Raw genomic sequence first — 14,616 nt, forward strand, 5'->3', positions numbered from 1 at the left:
CAGTTTTCCATCCGTGAAGCAGGGAATAATGATGATTTTCTGCTGCTGCTCTTTGTCTATCATGCCTACTTAAATAGTTTGCTCTTTGGAATAGGCCTTGTTACTTGCTAGTGCAAAGAAATCTCATTCTGAGTTAGGATCTGGAGCTGCAATACAAATAATTAATATCAGCATTAAACAGTCAAAGGTACATCCAAGATGCATTTGGCCTGAGGCCCACACAGTTCTTAAAATGATGGATTTTTAATTGATTATTTGGAATGAGACCTTTTCTCAGACTAGCTAAATTGCTTAAGACCCACGCACGCTAGCTATATTTAGAGGCGAGGAGGTGGCAGAGTAATTCTTAAAGTGCTGTGTTTCTAATAACCCAGGTGAGTGACAGTCTGTGAGTGCTGCCTCTTTTAAAACAAACATGACTCACAGCCCCCAGGCGGCAAGCATGTGCAGGTTAGAAATTGTATTGAACTGTCCACATTCAAGAAACAATGAAATACAGCCATAATCATAAACATTTAATTTAATAATTTCAGGTTAGTACAAGAGGGTAGGTGTACTCATGGCTTGGTATCTATAATAGCAAAATGCAAAAAGGCTGTGTAAAATCGGGGCAGAGGGGGTTAAGGTGAGTCTGGAGTAAACATGGCAATATTTTCATCCCACGGCACACCCTGATGCTTTCAGAAAGCAGACATGTAAGAACATCAGACATTGGTAAGAATTCTGCAGAAACTACATCTTTACAAGAATAAGATTATCTCCAGTGTCCAAGTCAAAGGCAAAATGTAAATGGCGTTCTAGATGCATTGATATTTAATTCTCATTGAAACAGACTCCACACACACATGGCTGTTTCCCAGGTATTTCTTGTCCCAAACAATTACTAGCACCTATGAATGATCTTTCTGTCTCTCAGAGACCATACATGGTGAAATGAAGCTATGCCCTTAGAAACTGCCAGGGAGGTGCAAGGGAGTGAGTACCACCCTAGCCTTTTCACAGCTCTGACCAAAGCTAAAAATAAGCAGCAAAACAGGGAGAAGCCAGTTTCCCAGTGGGAGAAGAACACTGCTGTCATCGTGAAAGATGTGTTATGTCACTTGTGCTCCTGGGGACAATGGGTCCAAGTGATTCTTACTTTGTGTCCTAAGCTTGTCACTGACCTTGGCACCCAGCCACGTTGCGCTGTTTTCTGTGAGATTACCCAAGGCAAGCTCATCTCTGGGAATATAAAACTATTGCCAGGAACTCCCACTGATGCAACAACGTTCTTTCATCACAAGCTGCAAAGTTAAAAGCACATTTTAGTCTTAAATGCAATAACAACCCTTGGCCAGGCTCTGGAATAGCTGCATCTTTTCACAGCAGATTCTCATTAAAGAACTTAATGGCTACATGAAAAATGAAACCAGTTCTAACTACTTACCTTCTTAAGGTAGTTTCACTAGAAATTAGATATGGTTCTTCTTCCCCCAAATCATTGCCTCTTTTTTAATAAATCATGTTTTATTCCCAAGAATTTGTATTGGGTGAACATGAAGCAACATTTTTGTGTAGCCAGTTAGTGCAGCGCATGTAACAGCACTGAAAACAAGTTAGGTCGAAGATGCATTGTAAAGACTTTGAGCCAGAGTTTCCTCACCTCCTTGCTTCCTTTAGAGCAAACACAATACTGATTTTTTATTTGCCTCCTAGGGCTGTTTCTCATCATTGAAGCCAGCGACAGTTGGAGAGCTAGGCATAACACCTGCTTAACAGCAAGTGCACACCCAGCTCTGCTACTGCTAATGAGAATTCCTCATGTCAAAAAATCAGGTAAACATTACTCAGTGGTTTTGCACCAGACTAGGAACCTGTGCACTTCAAAACATCTTCTTCATGTGGACTTGAGGGAGCTTGACAGCCCTGGAAAATAAAAGACCCAGCACCATGCAGCAAGGAGTTGGTAATAGAAGATGTTCAGTGTCCTCCTACCTATCTGCAAACATGCCTTCAACTCTGACCCACTTTCCCGCGTGGTCTCATGTAATTCTTCCTCTTTTTAAGATTTGCATGTGTAAATAACTGAATAATACTTATATATAATCTCCTCCTTCAATATAAATAGGCTGCCAAGCTCTGAAGCTACCAGGGTGTACTAGATATGAGGTTCATCTGGTTCCTGGGGGTTTTATACAAGCTAAGATCAGCTTAATGAAAGTATGGGAAGACTGAGAATGAGTAATATCTGCAATGTGTAGTGCTTTATGTAATACCTCTTTAAATGGCAGTATTTCGTTCAAGCTATTGCCTAAGATTCAGATTCTGTTCTTCTTTCAGAAGTTCCTTTATTTCCACACCAGTACAGTTTAACTATTTATTTACAACTAACCAAACTGAACTACTCATTGTCATCGTCAGTTTAGGCTGGTCAGTTTACGGTTGGTAAATGTCTGAAGTATAAAATTTAACATCTTTTCCAAACATTTGTTCCTCAAAATCATAATTCTATGTATAAATTTCATTGTCTGCGTAAATATCCAGTCCCTTCTTGTATCTTGTCAAGTTTGTGGCTTCCAAGACAAATTAATTTCAAAGTCCAATTATATGCTGAGTAAAAAAGTTTTATTTTTCCAGGGCTGAATTTTATTCTTCCTAATGGCATTGAATTGAATTTGTCTTTTGATTCTGTATTATGACACTGTGAGAAAATAAGCTCCCTATATCTTAGCTACTGATACACACTTTCAGGATTATCTGTTTTATAAAGGGCAGTGTTATTATCCTTATTTAAATAAGAGGCAACAGTTTCAGGGATAGATGCAGTGATTAACAGATGAATCATACATTTTGAGTTAATATTCTTGGGGTTTTTTTCCTTTCTAAATATTTGCTGCTATCACAACCAACTTCCAAGAAAGGCTTTCATCCGCTGCCTGTGACCCCACAACCCCCTTCCCCCTGCTTTACCTGCCATAGTGAGCCCTTCTCTTCCAACCACACTGACTCCAAAGTCCAATAGAAGCAGTGGAAGATTCCCATTGATTGCAGAAAGCCTGCAATCAGGTCATGGTGACGTGCAGTGTTAAAGGGACAGGTTTTTTGGTTTGTTTTGTTATGTTTGATTTTTGGTTTTTGGTTTTTTTTTTTCCTCCTTCTAACTTAGCCTGGGAAGATTTGGTGCCGTTTCCAAACTGCTCCAGTCTCTCTGCCCAGGATTTAGTTTTATTAATGTATGTAGAAAAAGTATAATACATGAGGTGATCTTTTCTCCTAAACCCAAGTTTGTTTCAGTGTCTGTTTATTCTCTTTAAGTTTCTACTTAATAGGCTGTTACCCTGAGTTGTAGCTTCTGTTTCCTACAAGAACTAACTTGCCTCATTTGTCTGCCCCCATGATACAGGACTTTTCTCCTGAAATCGTATCCCATACAAGCCATTAGTCTCATCAGTCTGACTCCTGAGGAAGCTGATAAATCAACAGTAATCCAAACTCCAGCCTCCCATCAAGTGCCAGCCTATGTCAAAGGGCATGCTGTTCTGTGTAATGAGCTCTGCCCTGGGAGGACAGAGAAAATACAGCTTGATAGTTGATGAACGTTTGAGATTCTTTCTCCTTCTGAGCAGGATTGTGATTTTCCCACATTTCAGTAAAATACTTAAAAGCTAATTTAGTCAGTGTGGTGGTGGTGGTTAGATGTGCATGCTTGACCACTAAAAACTGAACTGGCAAGCTACACGCTCCTTTCTCCTTAAAGTCACTTAAGAGAAGGGGAAATGATTATCTAGAGTGAGCTGTCAACCCTTATGCCAGCTTTCCTCCTGATATGATTTATAAAACAGCTAAGATAACCTCTGGGGGGGAGCTTTGCAATGGAAATAGCAAGTGATTCTTATTCTAATGAACATAACACTGTCACAAGTTTAAAGTTCAAATCTGAGGTACGAAGGTTTGGGGGGGAAAAAAGAGCCCGTAAAATATGAATGTGACAGCATATGTGTTCCTTGCCTGCACAGTGTATGAAACAGGAGAAATAGGCAAACTTTATTTTTCTAATGAGGTTTAAAATATTTTTCAGTCTTTATCAGACAGAAATTCCTCAATACTGGTTGGTTTTTTTGTTGCAGGTTTTGGGGTTTTTTTTGCTTCACGCTCTCCTCAGTTGAGACAAGGCATTTTTCTCAGAGTAAGTTTGTGCCTTTGGTCCTTCAGCATTGCAAAATGTCCTGTCACAATTGGCACTCATTAAATAAGCCTTTGTTGGTAGCTGCAGCCAACAGGCAGAAGGCTGAATGGACTACAGGAATTTAAACTCCTGGAGGAGGCTTGTCCTGATCAGCATTTAGAATCACCAAATGAGGATTTATTGGAGAACTTATTTCTTCCCATTCTGTTAAAAAAAAAGAAAAAAAAAAAAAAAAAAAAAAAAGGAAAAAGAAAGAATCCCATTACTAGGTATCTGACAGCTTTCACTGATATCTAGCCTACTTCAGAACTGCTTTAAAAATAAAAACAGACCCCTTCCTAGAAACTGTTACATGAAAGAAAAAAAAATAGAAACTGTATAAATCAATGGCAGGTTAACCTGCCCCTGAACTTACCCAGCATATTTCCTATGTTAAGAGCTGTGTGAATGCAATTTAGATAGTCAGTGAACCATAGTGTCTGTAGGTTTGCTGAGGCTGATAACTCTTCAATGTCTGGTCAGTATCTTTCTGTCTCAAGGCTAGAGTTGCACCAGATCCTTGCTATCAGCTGAAGTAGAAAGAGCCAGCTGAGTAGAAAAGGATAGTGAGCTAAAAGTTTAATAAATCTGTAAAAACACTTACATTAATTCTGCTTATTAACCTCACTTTCTGAAGTTGTATTTCACTTTAAAGCCTTGTTTTAGTCATAAGCTCACATGTTGTACTAGCTTCTGGGTGCACTCTCAGATTGGATATGGTGTGTTGATGCCTCATGGGGTTCAAGAATTTTGTGTTGGTCTCTTCCTCAATAGCCCAGCCACCCCCATCCAGGTACAGAAGGGAACAACATGCATGTGGCAAGCTCCTGCTCAGTGGAAACATGAAACTTTTTGGTGGGACACCAATGGAGTGCTTATGTCCTAGAAGCAATATTAAATGTGTCAGAAACCCCAAAAATCCCTTCTGCTCATTTAGTATGGTTCATGTGAGTTATACAGAATGTATTCACAGCTAGCAGCAATATGTTCCACTGCCGTGCGCTTGCTTGCTGTGGAGTCCTGCCATGCTGAAGTTCCATAACTAGCAGCAATATTAATTTAATCCCACTTATTTCTCCTTCTCACACAAAAACTGTGTACTTACAAAAAGGTGCTGGATAGCCTGGAGACAGAGTTAAAAAAGAGGAAGTGCAAAACTAAGTCATGTTTTCCAATGTGGCATATGACTGCAGCTCACTTTACTGTATTGTGAAAAACAGAATATAGCCTAAACTACTTTCAAAAAAACAAAACCATGCTTGAGCAGTATTTTCTTAAGCCTTATCTGCTTAAGTAACTAACTAGCAGGACAGATGGTAGATAAAAGAAAGCTGGATTTCCAGGGAACCCAAACGTCCCCTTGGAATTTTTGCAAAAACAAAAAAAAAATGGAAAATGAACAGACCTCATCATACTCCAGCTGTTCCCAAAACACTACCACAGCATTAGGAGGCTCATATTTACTCTGTGAACCTGACTGCATATGGGATGTACCTGACATTCAGGGAGCAGCAGCCAGGTGACAAGTCGTTCTGTGGCACAAAATGCACACTGAATGGGGACAATGTAGCTTAATATTTCTTTCCTCAGTAATGTCTCCTGAGATATGATCAGTGCAGATTTGGATTAGGGAATGCAAAAGCTCAGTATCACAGCTTGTTGAAAAAATCAGGAAGACGATGGAAATTCTGTCTTTGTTTTTCAGCAAAGTTTGAATTTCCACAGGGGAAATAAAATCAGTAATTCCTGATAAATACAAAGCTTACTATTAAAAAACTTTGACAGTAATTAAAAATAATCAGCCTCTCTGTTTTCCATTAGCAGGTGTCTGAGGCCTAGTTGGAACTCTTATTGGCACAGATAGATACTAAATACAGTATTTTGCCATCATCATGGGATGATTTATCTATGGAATATAATTTTTTACACAGCCGTTATACCTCAAGTGGTAAATAAGGCTTTGTCTGTGCTCCAAAATTGTGCCACTCTAAATATACCGCCGTAGTTAAAGGAACACAACCCACTGGTGGTTGTTACAGCCTTGTAAAACAGCATTCAGTCATGTAGTCATCCCTGTACGGCGAGGGGAGCATATCCGTGGTGATTTTGTACTGCAGTGCACACTGAAATTTTTATTGGTGTTATGCTAACAGCTAAAAGAAAAAACGCAACTGAAACGTTACGCTGGGAAAAGTCTTGAGTGCAGATAAGGCTCAAATCAGAAAGATTGTGAGCAACTTCAGGTACAAGCCACATCTTCCTGTGGCTAAGGGTAACGGTAGCACATTATGGGCTGTATTAAATATCATTAACAATGACAAGAGTGTGGCAAAAACATTTCACTGAGGCAGGAAAATATAAGGTTTCTGGCAGTAGCATCAGGAGCCTTACCACTGAGCACAGAAGAATTTCTCAGAATCCAACTCTTGTGCTGAATATGTCAGAAATCACAGTATCACCATGTTACAAAGCCACTCCTGAGAACTGAACAGAAGTCTGCCATTGTAAAAAATTGCTAAACATCTTGCAATACTTGGAGTGTAGCATTTGTTTCCTAATTTCAAATAGGCAGTAAAAAACAATTAATTCCAAAGGTTTCTCATAAGGATTACAGCTGGGTAAGGCTTTTTTTAATGCCTGATTTTGGAAAAATCAGATTCACGTCATTTAATTGTCTTTTTGCAAAGCAAAGCAATTTAGAGAACATCTAGCTGAAAAAATTCTGTGGATTCAGGACAGAAGTTATTGTCCCAACAAGACAGACATCAACATAATGCTCAGTACTAGTGACAGAAAGGCTTTAAACCCTGTGCCCCACACATCAAGCACATGATCTGTTGGATGCCTTGGAAAGGCTTCTGTTTTTCCCCCTCCCATGTTAAATCGGGAATAGCTTTTATTTCATCCTTATGTAAGTAGAGTCATTATTTTGGATTTTGGTTTCCTCTGAACTTATTTAGGATTCTTTATTTCTGTGTTTGGTCCTGCTGTTGATTTGCAAGGAAGCCACAACTTCTCTGTATCATACATTCTCTGCATCATCATTCTCTGTATATCCATCTCCAATGTGGCAAATAACATTCCCTGCCTATCTGACAGAAACGTGCCAGACTTAACTAGCAACAGATGACGTTTTCAGAAGTGGCTAGTTAGAGACACCCTGTGAAATGAGGCTCTTGAAGACTATCAGGCTGAGCCTCTGGATACACATTCACACTGAAAAGTTCACAAGAAGTTGTTGAAAAACAGTTGGTGCTCTGATAAGATGCATTTTAAACACACTATTATGAATCATAGCAAATATATTAATGGCTATTTTCATACACATATTCTGAAAACTAACTCTTTCCCTTATTCAATGCCAAAGACTTGAAGTCCTGCCTACTCTTCATTGATATATTCCATTTTCTCTCACAAAGAAGGGCAGACTCTGCCAGACCTAGGCTATCTGCAAGATCCAGAGGTGAAACACACTATGGACTATGAGAAGAAAGAAGTTTTTAAAACTTGACTAAGAGTCAAGCTTAGATCTTGCTCAGGATTTTACAACTTCGTGAAAGCATGCTTGAGAGACTGCCAAAATTTTTCATTGTTAAAAAAATATGTATCATAAATTCATCACCAAACTGGAAGCAGCAGCCACTTGTACAGCACACACAAGTTCTATACAGCTGTTTTCATGATGGATATCTTGCTTGCTGACCTGATTTCAACTGGTGTCAACTCAACACAACACTGTAAACTTCTCTGGATGATTAGAAAACATTCCTCTGAAGTATGTGAACAAACATAAGCTGCAAACACTGTGCATTGGAGATTTGCCTTACCAATGTAGCATCTGTGCAGTGGGACTAAATAACTATGCTATTTTTTTTTCCATCTTCTGCCTGAATATTAACAGTTAGTTGCAATCATATTAAACGTCTCCCTGCCATTTTTTTTTCAGTAGGAAGCATGATTCTTTTTCTCTTGGAAGGAGCCAGCCCAAGCTACGTGCTCAATCAACCATAAGTAAACGTGAGAACCGGTCTGAATTCAGTGTTTGTTTTGATGTACTGTGGAATGGTAGTCTGGGAGACATAAACTCATTGCAAGTCTTCCATGGAATGTGAACTTGAAATTATGGAAAGGCACTGGAACCAAAGGTGCCCTCCTTCTCCCTTGAAACAATTGCCAAACATGCTAAATATGTGGCTGTATTTAGCAACTATATATTCCTCTCAGATCTCAGTTTTGTATGCCCTGGAAGGATTGTCGGATCTGTAGCACCTGCATCTTCAGAAGATTCGCTTTGCAGACCATGCTCCATTCCCTCCTTGCTCCTAAGCATGCACCAAAGTGCAGGCAGCAACTACATAAATTTTTGCTGGTTTCAGTGCTTCTGGCCATCAGAAGCTGCTGGGGCTCTGGGCACTGGAACACGAAGGAGGAAAACTCCATTTCCCAACTGTCTCAGCTAGCCCGCAGTGTAGAGGGGGGTTAAAAAAATAATAATTCAACCTCATAGAGTTAGTCAGTATTTCAAAATTGTGTTTGTGGCAGATTTAGAAGAAGACTCCCAACATTTTTAAGTTCTCAGTGATGGAAACAACCATGCTGGTGTGTTACAGATGTTCCAAAGTCCAGCTGTTGGCCTGGGGATCCCAGCCCTGGCAGATGAGATGTAGGCTCTGGAGTGTTTGTCACTCCTGGCTTGAAGGCAGTCCAGCCAGCAGGCTGCTTGGGAGTGGTGGACAACAAGGCAGGCAAGTCTTGCATGAGTCTGGCCTCACAATCATGAATCTGCTGGTTTTTTGCTAATCTAGACCCATATAGTATAATTGTTTGATTTTTAAAGAACTGGCCTATTCTAAGAAAAATAAATTCTCACCAGCTTCTGGCTTTTTACATCTCTCTTTATCTCTCCATCCTCCTCAAAGAAAAGGCAGTGAAACTGTAGACAGGGAGAATGAAGAAAAAGGCAGTGATAACAGAAAGGAGGATGGGAACAGGCTGAAGAGGAATAACGATACAGAAATCTCAGTTGCTGCTGCTCTCTGCAGAGGAATAACAAGAGTGTGCAGGTATAGAAAAAGGTAAATAAAAGCCAGGTTAAATTGGAGATAAGTAAAAATAGTAGCAGGGCAGGGGAAGGGAAAGGATGTGGTGAAATTATAGCAAAGGAAGAAAGGTGGAGACTGGAAGGAAAAGGTGGAAGCTTTTTTTTCCCCCTTAGCTTAGCACTTGGACTTGGTAGCAGTCTGCAGGCCCACCCCTCTACCTCGTCCACTCCATGCTTTCTACACTCTGCAAAAAATAAAGATGAGTTTTACAGAAATTCTCATTTCACAGCAATTATCACCAGAGTAAATCCATCCTGTACTTTGAGGTTATTAACAAATTTAATTTTTTTAATTAAAGGCTATTCACAATACAGGAGAAAAGAAAGAAAAAAAAAAAGACTGAACAATTTGCACAGGTCATCCAAATTTTAAACATGTACTTGTCTTACATTCTTACTGTTCTCTCAGGTATGTTTGTGGTATTTTGTTTGGGAAAGTGGACTGAAGGGAATTCTGTATAGCAGATAGAGAGATATCATGGTAGTAAAAATTAATTATAGTCTTTACTAAAACTCTGCAAGGTGGTAAGATATCAGTTCCTTTTATATGTGTATGGACTGGTTTCTTGGGCCACTTCCAGACTTTCTTCTGTTACAGCCTGAGGTCTTCCCTCCAGAATTGATGCCCACTGTCACACATGGAGAAAGGCAAGCATTTGGTGATATGGCTGTATCATTGTTAAACAATGTTGCCTGTTGTAGAGGAATGAAGGTGGGTTAATTAGCATTGATAATATACAGCTGTGGGCTGGCTTCAGGGGCAGCGGGTTGGCCGATGTAGACAAGGTGCAGCTGTGGCTGGTTCTGTTAAGTGGTTGAGAGCCGATGAAGGGAGAGCGGCTGAGGAAGAAGCAGAGAGAGGAAGGAGCAAGAGGAAAGAGAATGCATGTGCTGGGTGAGGACAGACAAGGAGAAGGTAGCAGAGTGACTGTATGAAGAATATGCTGGTATGAGATGGTAAAAGACCTTGTTGCAGCTTGATAGTTTGGAGAGTGCTGCGACAGCCTGTGTGGTCCCCTTGTGCATCGCTTGGCACTTAGGCTTCTCCTTCTCCATTGCAACTTGGCCGGAGGAGCTGGTTGAGGAAATCAGGGTGACCCTTGGTTTGCATTCTCCAGGTTCTGCAAAATCTGGTTTGCGTTTCTCCACATTCATCTGTTATGCTGCAAATACAATTACTTGATGTATGTCTCGCTAAGAGATTTCATATCTAAGATCTTCAAAAAGTCTGTCAAGGAGAAAGTGATAGGGAGGAAAGCTGAGAAACTCAAATGTGGTTTTAGGCCAGAGTGTAGTATGAATGTGACAAAACTGTACTGATGTACAAATGCTTATGTATCTAATTGCAAAATGTGAGCACCTAATACCAGGTTTATTTCGTTATTATTCCCTCTCTGTCTTTCTTTTTGAGTTTAGCCTTTCTTCCTGTGACAGTATCAATTCTTTTTCGATAGTGTCTTGCATCCCATTCTTTTTCATCTCTTTTTCAATACTACCCTTTTCTCTGCTAAATCATCAAAGATATTTTTGTTCTTTTACCTATTGTGGCAGAGTCTGTAAACACAATCTTAGAAAGAGAATTTCTAAGTGTAAGCATTTGTGATGCATTTGCACTAAAAGCTTTGAATTGCTATCTTTGATAAAGCTATTTGGTCTGATTACATTGTTTTGGAATCGCACATTCAAGCACACTTCCTTGAAAAAATGATTTTTTCAATGTGTATTATATTGCATGTATCAAAATGGAGGAGGATTATTTTTAAATACTGTGTAATCCATGTAAGCAATCGTATTTCTATCCTGAAATTCACACACCAGTTAAGATTGAAATTTGAAGTCCAGTTTTTAAAAAACAACAACTCTTAATCTTAAAGATGCATAAAATATAAACAAAGTTAATAATAATTATTCCGGTTTTCAATCTTTTAAACTGTTTCCATACTTCAAAGACTTCATGGATGGATATTGCAGGCTGTTCTTATATTGAACATGACAAGCATTCTGCAGAAGCACTGAATAGCAGGTGTAACAGCCATTGATGGTTGCAGTGTATTTAAAGCAGGAATTGAAAATATTTCTGAATACAAATTCAGATCTCATAGACTGGAGTTTAGGTGGGAGTAACTATACTTTTGGAAATTCAGTGATGTCTTTAAACTGCCATAAGTAGCCATGAAAAAGTGTTCATGTCATCAAATAGCAGAGATCCAGAAGTACGGCCAGCTATAAAGTTACATGATGTATTGATCTCAGCATTTGAGGCATGGGCAAGGCTTCCCTTCATAAACCTTTGCAGCTGAAGACATCACTACCCTGGGACAGACATCACACCACCCACCAGTCCCAGTGGAAAGGATTATGTAATCCTTCTTCAATCTGTTTCAGTCAAAATCAGTCCGGTTAAACAGTAACTGAAGTTGAAAAAGTTAATCCACTATGTTTAAATTGAAGTTAATTATCCGGGTTTTTTTCACCTGCCGTGTTCAATGGCAAGACATACAGAGAAATTAAATATAGATGCTACCCACACTTACACATTAACAAAACATATTTCCTTACTCACATCATCAGTGTAAGCCATTGAACACACTCAGTTTCATAATGTCTATTGATTTTCAAAAGCACCTTCCTGATGGAGCTGAGCACCCTCTTCTCAGAGTGCCAGTGGGCCTTTAAAGTCATGCTTCTGCAGTAATGATTCCTTAGCCATGTTCTCAAAAATATATTTTTTTTATACCAATGTACAGATTTTACTCTCTACTAAGTTGGTCTCTTGTGTCCTTCTCCTTTTTCTGTGTATTGATGGTTTTAAAACAATGAACTGAACTGCTTTTAATGAAAAAGCGTGCTTTGTTTGCAATTATAGTTGAATCCCTTAAAACATGTAAGACACTATCTTGTCTCTAGTAATAAATCTGTAGAGTACATGCTGCCTTATCAGATTTAAAGACAACTCAGGGTACTTTATTATAAGCTGTACAGTGGTTTAATACTGCGTTTTACTCCAGCTAACGAAAGTCAGAGAGAAAATGAGTGAATCCAAGGTTTCCTTCTCTTTTTGCCTGCGTGTGGTTACTTAACCTCTCCATTGCATCTCTTTAAAGGACTGTAGGAAGAAAGTACTAGATGGATTCAGTGACAATATTTTACTACAGCATTAGTGAAACTCAGAAATTGGCTGAGGAGTTGGGTTGTCTGAAATGTGGAGGTATCGGTGCCAGAAGATTGGTGTCTGACTACATTCCACGCCTTTCTTTAGGCACCAGGCAGCCATAGCTCTTGCGGATTGATGTGAAGGCTGGATGAAGAAGATGCTGAGCACTTCTGATAAGGCAGGCCACAGCTGCTCTGAGACTCGTATCTGGACCAAGGATTCTGCCCTTTGCTAAGGTTTCTCTGTGCTCCTGGATTAACATTTGGAGGCTGTAAAAATCCTAGAGGAGGATATGGTGAGAGCTAAGCCTCTGTGTAACACCTTTCTCAAACTCTGGTACAAGGGTACTGGGAAAAGGAACAACAAGGAGGAGAAGATGGAGAGTTTATGGGCCACACCACTGACTGAGAATTATATGCTGTCCCCAGCACTGGCTGACTTCCTTGGAAATTAAAGCAAGCAGTTTATGAGACCTGCTGCTTCGCACAGACTGTGCTTTCAGAAGCTGTGCATGGAATTCCCCAGAATTATTACTAAAATGTTGACTGTTTTTCATCTGCATTTGAAAATCAGACTTCAGAAGAGCTGATTGGAACAACATGTGTACAGGTACGTCTGCAGACCAGTATGCTTCAAACAGCCGTATAATGAGGGTGGCCCTTAGTCATTTTTGTGGTCTCACTATGCCATACAGGGAGAAGACGAGCAGAAAGAAGGCTGATTATTACAATGCATGTACATCTACATGTAAAAATGTGGAAGTAACATGATACAATCCTCCTCAGCAAGCAGGGAAGTTCCTAATGGCCTGCTTATTTCAAGTTACGGATGACACTCATTCCCAGGGGTTTTAGATCTGGAATTCTTACTCAGGTTCATCTTTCTTCACAAAGATTTCAAAAGACTGGACAAAATAAAGCAAGAGTTCAACCTGGATTGTATTGGTTTAGTATCCTAAGAGATATTTGGTTTCTTATTTCCATAATCAAAACTAAACTGCAGTTTCATATTTACCCTTCCTTAAGCTGGATTAGATCCTAGCAGTAGCATTTTGTACTACTTGTAGCTTGCTAATTCAGTGTGCTGGGACACCAGTCAAAGGTCATTACAATAGTTAGATGCAGGTGACGTAGATGCCCTAGTGTAGTTATGTGCTAAGAGAATAAAAGAAGCAACATGTGGCTTCTCACTTTGGAAGAAGCGTGTGGCTTCTACATTAAATGTCAAATATAAGAGAAAGCTTAAAAAAGTGCCTGCACTTGGGAAATCACAGCAGGATCCAAACTTACACGGACCTGTTCAGACTTACGGTTTCAGTTCAGATCCATGTCTAGAAGATATATCCCGAAACCCTTAGTGAAAAAAAAAAAAAATAATCTTGTTTGGATCATGCTTGGTACAAAATTTCAACCTGCCTTTTTTTAATTTACTGCAAGAATAAGAGCTAATTTTGAAACAGTTCTACTGTACATATCCCCACATTAGGAGTGCAACTTCAGTTTCACTCCTTTTAGGCAAATTGCTGACAATAGAGGACGTTGTACCCAGTACTCCAGACATCCCCTCAACAGTGCCGAGGAGAATGGAAGGATCACTGACCACCCTTGACCTGCTGGCAATATTGACATCTTTCATAAAGACCAAAAACTCCATTAAAAACCAATTTTAATGAGAAAATATTGGCCATTACAGGAGGGGCATTTTCAATTCTGCCAGTTTCTCCCTCAATCAAGCCACACAAGAAACTGTAGACAGGGTCTATAGTAATTCACATAGTTTTCAGCTTGTGGATATTCAAGCTTCCAGATGAATAAATAAAGTTATGTCACACTCTTTCCTGTACCAGTATACAAGGCAGAGATGTGTTTGAACAGATGAGGGAAATAAAAAATGCTTCAAGATGATTATCTGAAATTTTCTGTTATCAACTTTTACACGATCATCTGTTTATGAGAGTTTTATATGGACAGATGATCTAGGTTTCATGTGATCATTGGCCCATGCCATGAAATCTGTGAAATTCTAAATATTATTTTGTGGATAAACCTGAAAACTTTGAAGTGTTTCTTTACCCTGTGTTAAAGGATGCTCTGCTGGGTCTAGCATTCTGCTCTCATTTTCTACCATTCTACATCCAATGAGCCACAGTGTGCTTTT

General features: G+C 39.4%; 1 protein-coding gene across 4 annotated transcripts in view; it reads left to right on the forward strand.

Moving 5' to 3' along the window:
• The window catches only part of SLC15A5 (solute carrier family 15 member 5), a 71,315-nt gene that overhangs the window by 13,884 nt on the left and 42,815 nt on the right, over window positions 1-14,616 (forward strand). The window contains exon 2 of one of the 4 annotated variants that reach the window (XM_040593862.1): window positions 1,696-1,815. The exons of 1 other annotated variant lie outside the window; for it this stretch is intronic. The gene's annotated coding sequence lies outside the window, so the exon portion shown is untranslated. 2 more of the 4 variants (XM_040593864.1, XM_040593861.1) reach the window with 2 other exon arrangements.

The sequence above is a fragment of the Falco naumanni genome, chromosome 5 (assembly GCF_017639655.2).
Source record: "Falco naumanni isolate bFalNau1 chromosome 5, bFalNau1.pat, whole genome shotgun sequence".
Taxonomy (NCBI): domain Eukaryota; kingdom Metazoa; phylum Chordata; class Aves; order Falconiformes; family Falconidae; genus Falco; species Falco naumanni.